This window comes from Crocodylus siamensis, unplaced genomic scaffold (assembly GCF_052110815.1).
Source record: "Crocodylus siamensis isolate JL-2025a unplaced genomic scaffold, ASM5211081v1 HiC_scaffold_380, whole genome shotgun sequence".
NCBI classification, from domain to species: Eukaryota; Metazoa; Chordata; order Crocodylia; family Crocodylidae; genus Crocodylus; species Crocodylus siamensis.
Window position 1 is genome coordinate 777 of NW_028324790.1, and position 10,701 is coordinate 11,477.

At 49.9% G+C, this 10,701-nt stretch overlaps 2 long non-coding RNA genes across 2 annotated transcripts; both read left to right on the forward strand.

The window, feature by feature from the left end:
* Positions 1–3,224: 3,224 nt before the first annotated feature.
* LOC149851717 (uncharacterized) lies at positions 3,225–6,713 on the forward strand. Its single transcript, XR_016439562.1, has 3 exons — positions 3,225–3,350; positions 4,259–4,279; positions 6,126–6,713. It is a non-coding gene; the product is annotated as an uncharacterized LOC149851717 (long non-coding RNA).
* Positions 6,714–6,724: 11 nt separating this feature from the next.
* LOC149851718 (uncharacterized) lies at positions 6,725–8,482 on the forward strand. The gene is made up of 2 exons (XR_016439563.1): positions 6,725–7,070; positions 7,374–8,482. It is a non-coding gene; the product is annotated as an uncharacterized LOC149851718 (long non-coding RNA).
* The last annotated feature ends 2,219 nt before the right edge of the window (positions 8,483–10,701 follow it).

The following is a 10,701-nucleotide window of genomic DNA, read 5'->3' on the forward strand; positions in this document are numbered from 1 at the left end:
TTGTGCAGAAAAGAACTCCCAGGGGTGGTGGATAGTACCAGGAGGGAAAGTCATGATACCCAGGCCATTACTTCGGGAGGTGCTGCAACAGCTCCATGCAAGAACCCATATGGGAGGTTTGGCCATGGGTGATCTAGTGATCCGCCAAGCAGTAGCTCCAGGGCTATATGTAGAAACTCAGCGCATTGCTACCAAGTGCATCACATGCCAGAAAGTAAACCCCCGAAGGAAACCCCCTGTGCCAATGGGAGGTAGACCCTGGGCAGCGTACCCTGGACAGGCATGGCAGATTGATTTTGCCGAGCTCCCACGGTCCGGACATCACGGGTTTTTACTTGTCATGGTAGACCAGCTCTCTGGTTGGGTCGAGGCTTGGCCCACCAGGACTGCCACTGCAGCTACAGTAGTGAAGTATTTGTTACAGGAGATCATTCCCCGGTATTCCCTGCCTGAGTCCATCGAGTCGGATCAAGGACAACACTTTGTGGGAAAAGTGGTTCAAGAAGTCGCACAAGCTCTCAAGGTTACTTGGAAACTACACACACCATGGAGACCACAGAGTTCAGGACAAGTGGAACGCATGAATAGGACTTTAAAGACTTTGCTCACCAAAATCTGTATTGAAACACGCCTTAAGTGGCCTCAAGCATTGCCGCTCGCTCTTACTTGCATTCGAAACACTCCCCGACGGGGCCTTAAATTGACCCCATATGAAATTATGTTTGGCAAGCCCCCTCGAGTCTTACCTCCTGGGATGCGAGAGAATGTAACTTTTGAATTAGGTAATAGTGAGCTTCATATGTACGTTATTGCTTTGCAGTCTGTCTTGTTTTCTCTTCACAGGTATGCAGCCTCCTTTCAGCGCCTGCCTTTAGACGTACCGGTACATGACTTCTCCCCGGGAGACTGGGTCTTGGTGCAGCGGTGGAAAAAGGAACCTCTGACTGAGAGGTGGAGTGGCCCTTTCCAGGTACTTCTAACAACACACACCGCTGTAAAGATTGCTGGCCATGACCGTTGGATACACCATACCCGTGTGAAACGACATCCACAAGCGTCAGAGGACAACAACTCCCAAGATGAACTCACTCCGGAAGCTGAGTTGTCTTCGGAACAAGAAGCCAGCAAGTGGAGCTGTGAACCTACTGGTGATCTCCAAGTGCGCCTGAGACGGCTTAATCAAAGTTCAGAAAATTAGACAAGAAAGTAAAAGGAAAACATTTAGGCTGTGTTTGATCTAATAAAAGGGAAAATATGGTGGGAATCCTAATGTGCCTTGTTGTTATCTGTATAATGAAAGAAGCAGGATTGCGTAGCCTTAGCCGCTGGCCTATGCCCCCGCTTTCCCCAGTTGTTTCCCCAGGGACAAATTTGTATGTTGACATGATGGAAAGAATTGCAGGTACTTTTAATCTTACCAACTGCTGGGCCTGTGGGGGGCTTTGGGAGGCCGGAGGCCAGTGGCCTTGGAGGGCTTTTCCTTTGGCCCCGAAGTGGCTAGTAAGTAGTAAGGCAGATGTTAAAACTACTAGTCAAAAATGGGATGAGAACCACAGTTGGGAACTTTCCCAAGTGGCGTTGGGAGAGTATTGCATCAGTAATAATGGTACAGGAAAGAGGTTGGGACACAGCTGTTGCATATGGACTGTAAAAGTAAGGTGGATGAACCTTACAAAATTAGAACGGCTTTATTACCCCAATAGCCCAGGGTATAATCGGCTAGTGTGGCAGCATCCTAATGGAACAATTGTGTGGTTTAATAAGTATTGGAGTGCCACAAATCGAAGTGATGATCGGACAGATTGTACAGACAAGAACCAAGATGGGCTATGGGAATGTTCCATGAAAGGAGGCCACGCAGTTGCTGGTCCTTTGGGTCCAGAAGGAGGCTTGGGGTTTCCCGAGATGCCCTATGGTTGGGCCCCTCTAAATGCCACCAATAAAGAAAATAGGGCCTTAAGAGGATACTATTGGATTTGTGGACGACGGGCCTATACAATACTACCACAGGGGTGGACAGGAACTTGCTATATGGGAGTAATTATACCAGCTTTCTTTTTGTTACCGTCTGAGGTTGGAAATAAGCTGGGAGTCTCTTTGTATGATGATTGGAAAAGGGCCAAGAGAAGTATTGATGTAAGTTTGACACAGGGTAGCTCCCAAAAGTGAAAGGAGGATGAGTGGCCTCCTCAGAGGATTATTGAGTATTATGGACCAGCTACATGGGCTAATGATGGGAGTTGGGGATACCGGACACCAATATATATGCTGAATAGAATCATCAGGTTGCAGGCAGTCTTGGAAGTAATTACTAACCAGACCGCCACTGCTCTCGAGTTATTGGCCCGACAAAGTTCTCAGATGAGAGCAGCCATATACCAAAATCGGATGGCCTTAGACTATTTACTTGCAGAGGATGGCGGAGTCTGCGGAAAGCTCAACCTTTCTAATTGTTGCCTCCAAATAGACGACAACGGGAAAGCGGTCTTAGAGATTGCCAAAGAGATTAGGAAAATAGCCCATGTACCAATACAAACGTGGGAAACCACATGGAATAAGGACTGGTGGTTTCAATTATTTGGAGGACCCTGGTGGAAAAAAGTAGGGTTTGTGCTTTTGTGTGCTCTAACTGGTTTGATTTTTATCCCTTGTCTCATTCCTTGTCTTACTAGATTGATAACCACCACGGTAGAAGGAATGCAGGTCGCAGCAGTCCCTCTAAAAGCACAGACTGTAGCAAAAGTCATGGTCCTCAGAAAAATTCCTCGTAATTATCTTGATATGACCAAATGAAGTAAAGATCAGAAAGCATCTTGAGGGGGGAATATTGTTAGAAATATTATTAAAAATGCATTATCAATAGCTGTTAGCTCCCATCAATAGTGTTGTCCTCTGAATAAGCACGGCTGCCAGGCCTCCTTGTCTCCTTAATGAGAGAGGGAAGGGGGGGGTTGAAAACTGAAGGGAAAACTCCAAGAGCTCTTTGTACTAAGGTATCACTCTCTCTTTGTTCTGCAAATTTACTATCTCTTTGTTACACTAAATCACACTTTCTTTCATGACTCCCACATTTCTTAGGCTAAGATAAGAATAATTGCAATCTTAGCCTTCAAGTTGAACCCTGAATAACCTTGCGTCCCTTCTGGGCAAGCACAATAACCTAATACATATTAAGCCTATCCGCCCCGCATACTTAAGTAGTTAATTATAATACACATGGGATGAAGTAATATTACTTCCATCCTTGTAGGAAAGGAGTTGATTATGTGTCTGTCCAAGGAAAACACGTCCCCATATAATAGTTATATTATTTTTTGTTTAATTTTTAGGGGAACGTGATGCAGAAATCAGTAAGTCTTGTTTCCTTCTTTCAACAAATAAACCAGTAGTAGAAAGTTGGATCCATGTTTTGCCTTTATTTTGGAGAAGGAAGATTTTTTTGTTGTTTGTTTTTTGTACTTGAACTTTAAGAGAAGCAGCGTGAACTTTGTTGAATTTCATAAAGGAATATGTGAATTTTTGAGAAACTAAAATGCAGCAATGATATAGGTCTCTAAAGTCCATATTCATTTTTGTAAATTAACATGGGTGTGTTGGAATCAGTGGATGTGCACTGATTTACACTCATTGAGCATATGATTACCTTAATGCTGAAGCAGTTATTGCAACACATGCCCTCTCAAAAAAGGAAAGGAGTTGGAAGTTACACTTTTCTCCTGCATGGTACATGAAACCCACCCACAACCCTTTTCATGACAGTCCCACCAGCAGTTGGTGCCTCCCAGGGTGCACTGTATGCCTTGTTAGCAAAGTTAATAAAGTGAAGCCATGCAATTGTGTCAATAGCTGCATGGAGCTACCGGAAGCCATGTAGGCGATCATGCATTCTGGCAGCTTCCTAGTGGCAACTGCAGTTTTCCCTGCAGAAACCTTACATTACAGATGAGAGTTTAGTCCTACCTTTGGGAGGAGGACTAGGCATCCTGGATCTGGAGAAGATGTCTACAGATCTTTAGGTGCCTCCAGAGTGAGGTAGAAGCTGAGGAAGGTTTCTCAGGGTTCCAATTTTGCACGTAGACTTGTAATTCTTTCCTATGTCATACTTTCAGGTCCCTAAATCCTGATACATATCTGGTGCACAGGCACTTTTGGAAATCCCATCTTGGAAAAATTATATATCTGACATTAAAAGTGCTTATGTATCTGTGGAAAAAGAGGCTCCTTTGTTAATGTTTTATTCCTTTCTGTTTATTTTCAGAAACGCAAGCAGCTGAACTTAGTAAGTCATCTTTTCTCTCTTCCTGCCTGTAAAAGCTTTGGACAAAGTTGTACTCTTGTAAAAAGAGTTTCATCCATTTGCTGTTTTGTTTTTCTGCCTTTTTATTAATTAAATTAGTGTGGGCTATGGCTAAATAGGAGATATTTGGCATGAAAAAGACACTTGAAAAATGTTTTAAACAATGTTTTTACCTTCTGATGAAAACTTGGTTTTACTACTGACAATCTAATGTAATAGACTGTTGTAATATATTTAGCTTTTTTGTGCTAAGGATATGAAGAGCTATAAAACACATGATTCTGTCTCTCTTAAACAAGCCAGTAGGAAACACTCAAATGCTATTTTCTGAGGTGGGGGGAGAGTGTAAACCCTACTACAGGTGAATCGGACTTCAGGAAGATTGTTATAATTGGTAGAAGCCAAAGGTAGAAACTAGAGGTGCACCGATACATTGGTCCAATAACAGATCGGCACTGACATAAAGAAAATTATCTATATCGGAAGTCAGCCTTCAGTGGCCAATAATTGGGCTGATAATTGGTCCATGCATGCACACAGCCTCAGCGCAGCACATAGCAGTGAGCAGCACAGCAGGCAGCGTGGAGAGCTGCCAGCTGGTAAGTCTGGTGTGGTGGAAGGGGAGGGGGAGGGGGGCCAGATCAAGGCCCCTGTGGTGAGGAAGAGAGTGGGGCTGGGGCAAGTGCTGCCCTTTCGGGGTGGCGCAGGGGAGGGATGGAGCAGGGCTCATCTAGGGAGTGTAGGGGGAGAGGGAGGTGGCTCCTGCTGCCACGCACTGCTTGTCCACCGGCTCCCATCACTGCTTCTGCCACTTGTCTGGGAGGGCACGGCAGGGGGGCGGGTGCCCCTGGATCCGTGCAGGATAGGGTGGGTTCGGGCTGGGGCTGATTGGGGCTGTTTCTGGTAGAGCCTGGGCTGGGCTGGGCTGGGCTGGGCTGGCCAGAGGATGGTGCTGCTGGGAGGGGGAGCTACAGCAACTTTTGCGGTGGCTGCTGCCCTGCGCCCAGCCTGGCTCAGGCTCCACTGGGAACAGCCCCACGCAGCCCTGGCCCCAGCCCATCCCATCCTGCACAGATTCGGGTGCACAGGTCTCCCCTCACCGTCTTGCAAGAGCAGCAGGAGCAGTGGTGGGAGCCGGCGGATAAGCAGCAAACGGTGGCAGGAGCCACCTACCCCTCTCCCGCTCTCCCTGGATGGCCCTGCTCCATCCCCTGCCTGCCCCACTGCTCCTGGGCCACGCTTGCCCTTCTCAGGGACACTCTTCCCTGATGACTCTTCAGTCATGGCTATCGCTGATTGGTCTTTCTCTGGTCGTCATACTGTCCACGTGGCTCATCACATGCATACATGCTAATTTGGTCTTTCCAGGCCTTCTTCTAATTTGGTCTGTTCCCCCAAAACTGGGATTGAGGCCCCACTGCTGTCAGGCCTTGTTAGCTGATGCCACCATATCTCATGTTATGGAACGGTATGGTACGTGCCCCCAGTTTCTCAAACGGTGTGTCCTTGTTTGTTGCCTGTCTGCTTCAAAGGCTGTGTGAAAGTGTGCGTCTGTGACCCAGGTTTTTAGAAATGGATTAACCCCTGCTGCCCATCCGGAACCATTCTAATACATATACGTATATCTTTAAGCCAATTCCCAAAGATCAAACCTTTAAATACCTCTTTCAAGCTCTCAATGGAGACCTTAATAGTTTGATCCTAACAGCTGATGCCTGTTTCCACACAACTACTTTCCTCCTCCTCTTTAAAAAGGGATGCTTATCACATCCTCAGGCCTATGAAAGGAATGTGTGTGATTTGAAATGTTTCTCCTCTTTGGTTTCAGGGTGGAGAAGATTTGCAGTGCCTATTGAAGAAGGTAATCAAAGATTGTGGCTTATTAGTGCTCACATCCCACCTCCCATGTGAAATCCTCCCTCCTTGGGTGGATGAGCGGGCTGTGACTCACTAGCTCAGTGGAAACCTCATCTGGAAACCTCAGCGCAAGCCTCATCAGCTTCCTGCATTTAAAGGATATCAAAAGGACAGCATCAGGCATTTTCTGTGGCTGTGTCCCATCAGGACACAATGCACCCAGGTGTTACTACCGCTGCTCTTCCTGTCCTTGCTCTGCCTTCATGCACCCTGCCTGTACAGCATTTCCTGAGAGCACTTCCCATTGCCACCAGAGAGCAAATGGGGAATATGCACCTCCTGCCATCCCTACCCTGCCAAGACTTGTCCTGTCTCAGCATATTTACCACTCGCTGCTGCTGCTTACATTTCCACCTGGCTTTGCTCCCCCACTCTCTGGTTGATTAGTGGGGTCATGATGTGTAAATGAGGAGCAGACTGAATTTAGTGAGAAAATTTTAGGATTATAGGCATTGAAAATTGAGCATGGGGGATATGAAACACAAGGAATATTAAGAAAGTTGCTGAAACACAAGGGCTATTAAGAAAGTTGCCACCACATTGTGGGTACCAGGGGTTAGAACCTGGGTCACCCACTGCCTGGACAGATGTCCTAAACACCGGATTTAAAAAAACGGTAGGACTTTACTACTTTTCCTTGTCTTCCTCCTACATCCAAAATTGGTAGTCTTGGGTTATCTGGAACTTGCACTGAGGGACCTTCCATCCTGTGCCGAATAAGATCAAAACCAAGTATAAATGACTACAGCGGATTCATTGAGTGAACGTCCTCGGAAGGACAAATTAGTTCCACAGCAGGATCTAAAAACCAGTGCAAGCAGCATGAAATGCCATAGGGCTGCTGAAGTTAGGCCAGGTAAGTGCTACTTACCTGCCTGAAGAAGGTTTGGGTTCGGGCCGAGGGTGTCAAGTCCCCCTGAGGGTGCAGCAGGAGAAGAGTCCTGAGGCCAGTCTCCCTCTCTGGATCCGTGTCTCTCACTGCCCTGTCTCCCCGGGGAGGGAATCGTCTCTGCACTTTGAGATCGCAGACATGCGTGCATCCTGGAGGAAGGAGAGTCTCCGGTTCATTCTGCTGCCGGCAGTTTCTGTTACTGACTTGATCAAGTCCTGTCTGTGCTGGGCTCTCCCTTTGATCCGAATTCTCTCTTTCTCTCTTCAGTGAGTCTGACACTGGATGCAGACACAGCACATCCCCAGCTCATCCTATCTGAGGATCGCAAATACGTGAGGCGAGGAGATACTCAGCAGGATTTACCTGACAATCCTGGGCGCTACGACACTTATCACTGTGTGCTGGGCTGTGAGGGCTTTTCTTCTGGGAGACATTGCTGGGGGGTAAAGGCAGCAGATGCGGGAGTCTGGGCTATGGGGGTTGCGAGAGACTCTATGAAGAGGAAGGGATGGATCAGTCCCACACCTGAGGAGGGGATCTGGGCTATTTTTCAATGTGGGGGTAAGTACTGGGCTCTCACATCCCCTGATCACACACCCCTGCCCCTGAGCCAGCCCCCAGAGCTGATCCGGGTCTCTCTGGACTATGAGTTGGGCCAGGTGGCATTTTTTGATGTTGGCAATCAAGTCCCCATCTTCACTTTCCGGACTGCGTTTTTTACGGGGGAGAGAATCCGCCCTTGGTTCCGGGTTGGTCCAATAGCTTATCTTGGGCTACGTCCCATAGGTCTGGAATGAAATATCCAACTGAAATTGGGACTGTCTAACCCCGGGCTTGTCTGTGTGGCTCTGCAGCAAGGGTCAGAAACGTGGCAATGACTGGGTCACAAGTGGTGGCCCGTTACTCAGAGGTTGACTACCCCTGCTCTGAAAGACTTGCACCTTCCTGCAGATGTTCCCACTGTCTGCTCTCCATGACCCTGGAGCCTCCTTGAGTCTGAACTGCCCAACCAGGGAGAGCGGGAAGCTGCCAAGATGCAGATGTCAGTCCTGTCTCCCAGTTACCCGTGCAGCCTGTTTGTTGTGATGTTCCAGGAGGACGCGTAGCGTGTGGCAGATTGAAGGAATGGAAAATAGTACTGGAAACGCTGTTCTTATTCTTCCTTACTTCATCCATTTAATTAATAAGGGGAGCTATTTCAGTGCTTTAAAGAAGTGCTTGTGTAATTTTTTCACACTGTTTTTATTAGTTAATAGTCAGTTGCAAGTAATGTGATAGCCTCATAACTGGTAAATAAAACATTTTTGACGGATGCAGAATTCTCCTTGGACAGCTCGTCCGTATGAGCATCCTCCCTAGGGGACGTGTCTCAAGTATTCAGTCTCAGATGTTTTCTATCTCGCTGCTTGCCTTAACGCCATTCTTTTACACGCTTGGATCTGAAGACCTAAAAAGAGGCAAGGATTTTTAAAGCGATGTATTTTTTTTATTGGACCAACTATGTGAGGGGTGGGCTAGTATTTGTGTCTGAGGGCCACACACAGAGTTTCGAGGAGCTGTCACGGGCCAGGTCAGCACTCCCCAATTCTCGCCGTACCCGCACAACTTGCCAAAGCGCTCTCTGGGGCTGTGGGTGGGCAGGGAGCAGTGTTCGGGAGCGGGACAGGCAGGCAAGGCTAGGAACATGGGGCCGAGTCATAGGGCGTTGACAGCTCGGGCCAGGGCTTAGCCAAGGTACGATCTACTCCCTGCATGCCCTGCCCTGTGGGGTGGGGGTGTGTCTGTATGGGGGACTGTGTGGGGGGCAGTGTGCATGGGTGCGTGTGCGAGGGGATGCTGCCTGGGCACTAGGTCTCAGGCAGCTGGGGGTGAGGGGAGGGAGGCGGCAGGGGGTGCATGCAGCAGAGCCCACCCAGGTGGTGCGGCCCACAGCTTCCCCATAGTGCTCCGCGTAGGGTCGAGCACCACAGGGGCGGCTGCAGCCCTCAGCATCCGAGCAAGCTCTGCTGTATCTGCCCCGTGCTTTCCCCTCACCCTCAGCTTCTCCCTGTACCCGCTAGCCCAAGCCTGACCCCGACCAGCGGGCAGCTTCCGGCGGGGCTGTTCCTGATGTGGCTGCAGTGGCTGGGTGCTGCTGCACGCCCCTCGCCTCCAGTAGTGACTCCCCCTCCCACTCTTGCCCCTGCTGTACTTCTCCAGGCAGGCAGGAAATTTCAGCCAGGCAGCTCCTGTGGGAGGCAAGGGGAGCAGAGCAGCGCTGGCAACAACCCTGCTGGAAGTGTGCGCAGTGGTTGGGGCCCAGGCTGGCAGGTGTGGGAGGGACGGCATGGGCTGCCCTGGCAGGAGTAGGTGGGGCTTGGCCCCACGTTGGGTGCCGTGGGGGCAGCTGCAGGCTGAGTCCAGTCAGTTGGTGCCTGGATCCAGCCTGCACGCCATATTTTGCCCACCCCTGAACTGTGTCGTTGGGATAGAGCCAGACAAGCTTTCAAAGGCAAGACGTTCTTTTTCAGGTCACACACCTGAGAAATACACACTTCTTGCTTGCAAATAAGAAGAGCGTTTGCACAGTTCCTTAGTTTCTTCTTGCCTTGGATCAAGATCAAGTGCTTTTCTGCTAGATTATTCTTGTGTCCCCCAGGTTTTTCAATCCGTTTTTTAAAGACGCACTGGAACAAGCACCCCAGACCCCTCTCTGCTTCACTGCCACCTCTGCGGAGAAGTGTCCCTGACCCTGCGGTGCTCCTGGGAGAAGCAGGCGCTGGTTCCAGCCACGAGCTGGGGAGACGGGGCCGTGCGCCCATACCACACCCGTCCTTCCTTCCCGTGGAGTCGCAGTGGCAGTGGGGCCCAGAGCTTCCCCATAGCGCATGCCCTGCAGCCGGGGAAGAGGCTGGGCTTCAGGGCAGCAGGGGTCATACAGCAGACCCAGGCCTGCGAACTGCCCTCGTCCTGCTGAATGGCTGACAGGCGGTTTAGGTCCCTGTTACCCTACAGTACCTCCGATGGCAGCAGAGCTTGTCAACAGCCAGGCCTGGCTCGGGATCTTGCGGAGCGAGGGCCTGCTCTGGTATCCTGCTGCTCCTGTTGCCCCCTGCGTGATTCCCACGCCAGTACAGGCCTGTTCCCAGTGCACCTGTGGGGCTCGCAGAAAGGGGCAGATATGCAGTGGTGTGCCCAGCCCCCGCGTCCCAATGCCTTGCTCTGTGTTGGGCGGTATGCTCTCTGGGGCTACCACCTGCATTGGGTGTGGGAGGGTTCGTAGCGTTGGGGTGCAACTTGGGTGTGGGAGGGTTCCTCTTGCTCCAGGGCTGTTCGGGAATCTCAGGACCTCCTGGCTGGGCTGTGCCATGGGACTTGGGGGCTTTGCAAGCCAGTTCCTGTAGGCTGGTGGTTATACAAATTGCCAATTGCTCAAATCATGAGCGAGAACTTATAAGGGGAGATAAGGCAAGCTGTCACATTTATTGATTACATAAAACAAAGAGGAGCAAACCTCACAAGGGGAGGTGGCCATGCTCCTGGTCCCATGTGCCTGGAAACCTGCCAGGCAGCTCCCGCAGCCGAGAGCCAGGGGCTCCGTCTGCGTGGAGCCTGA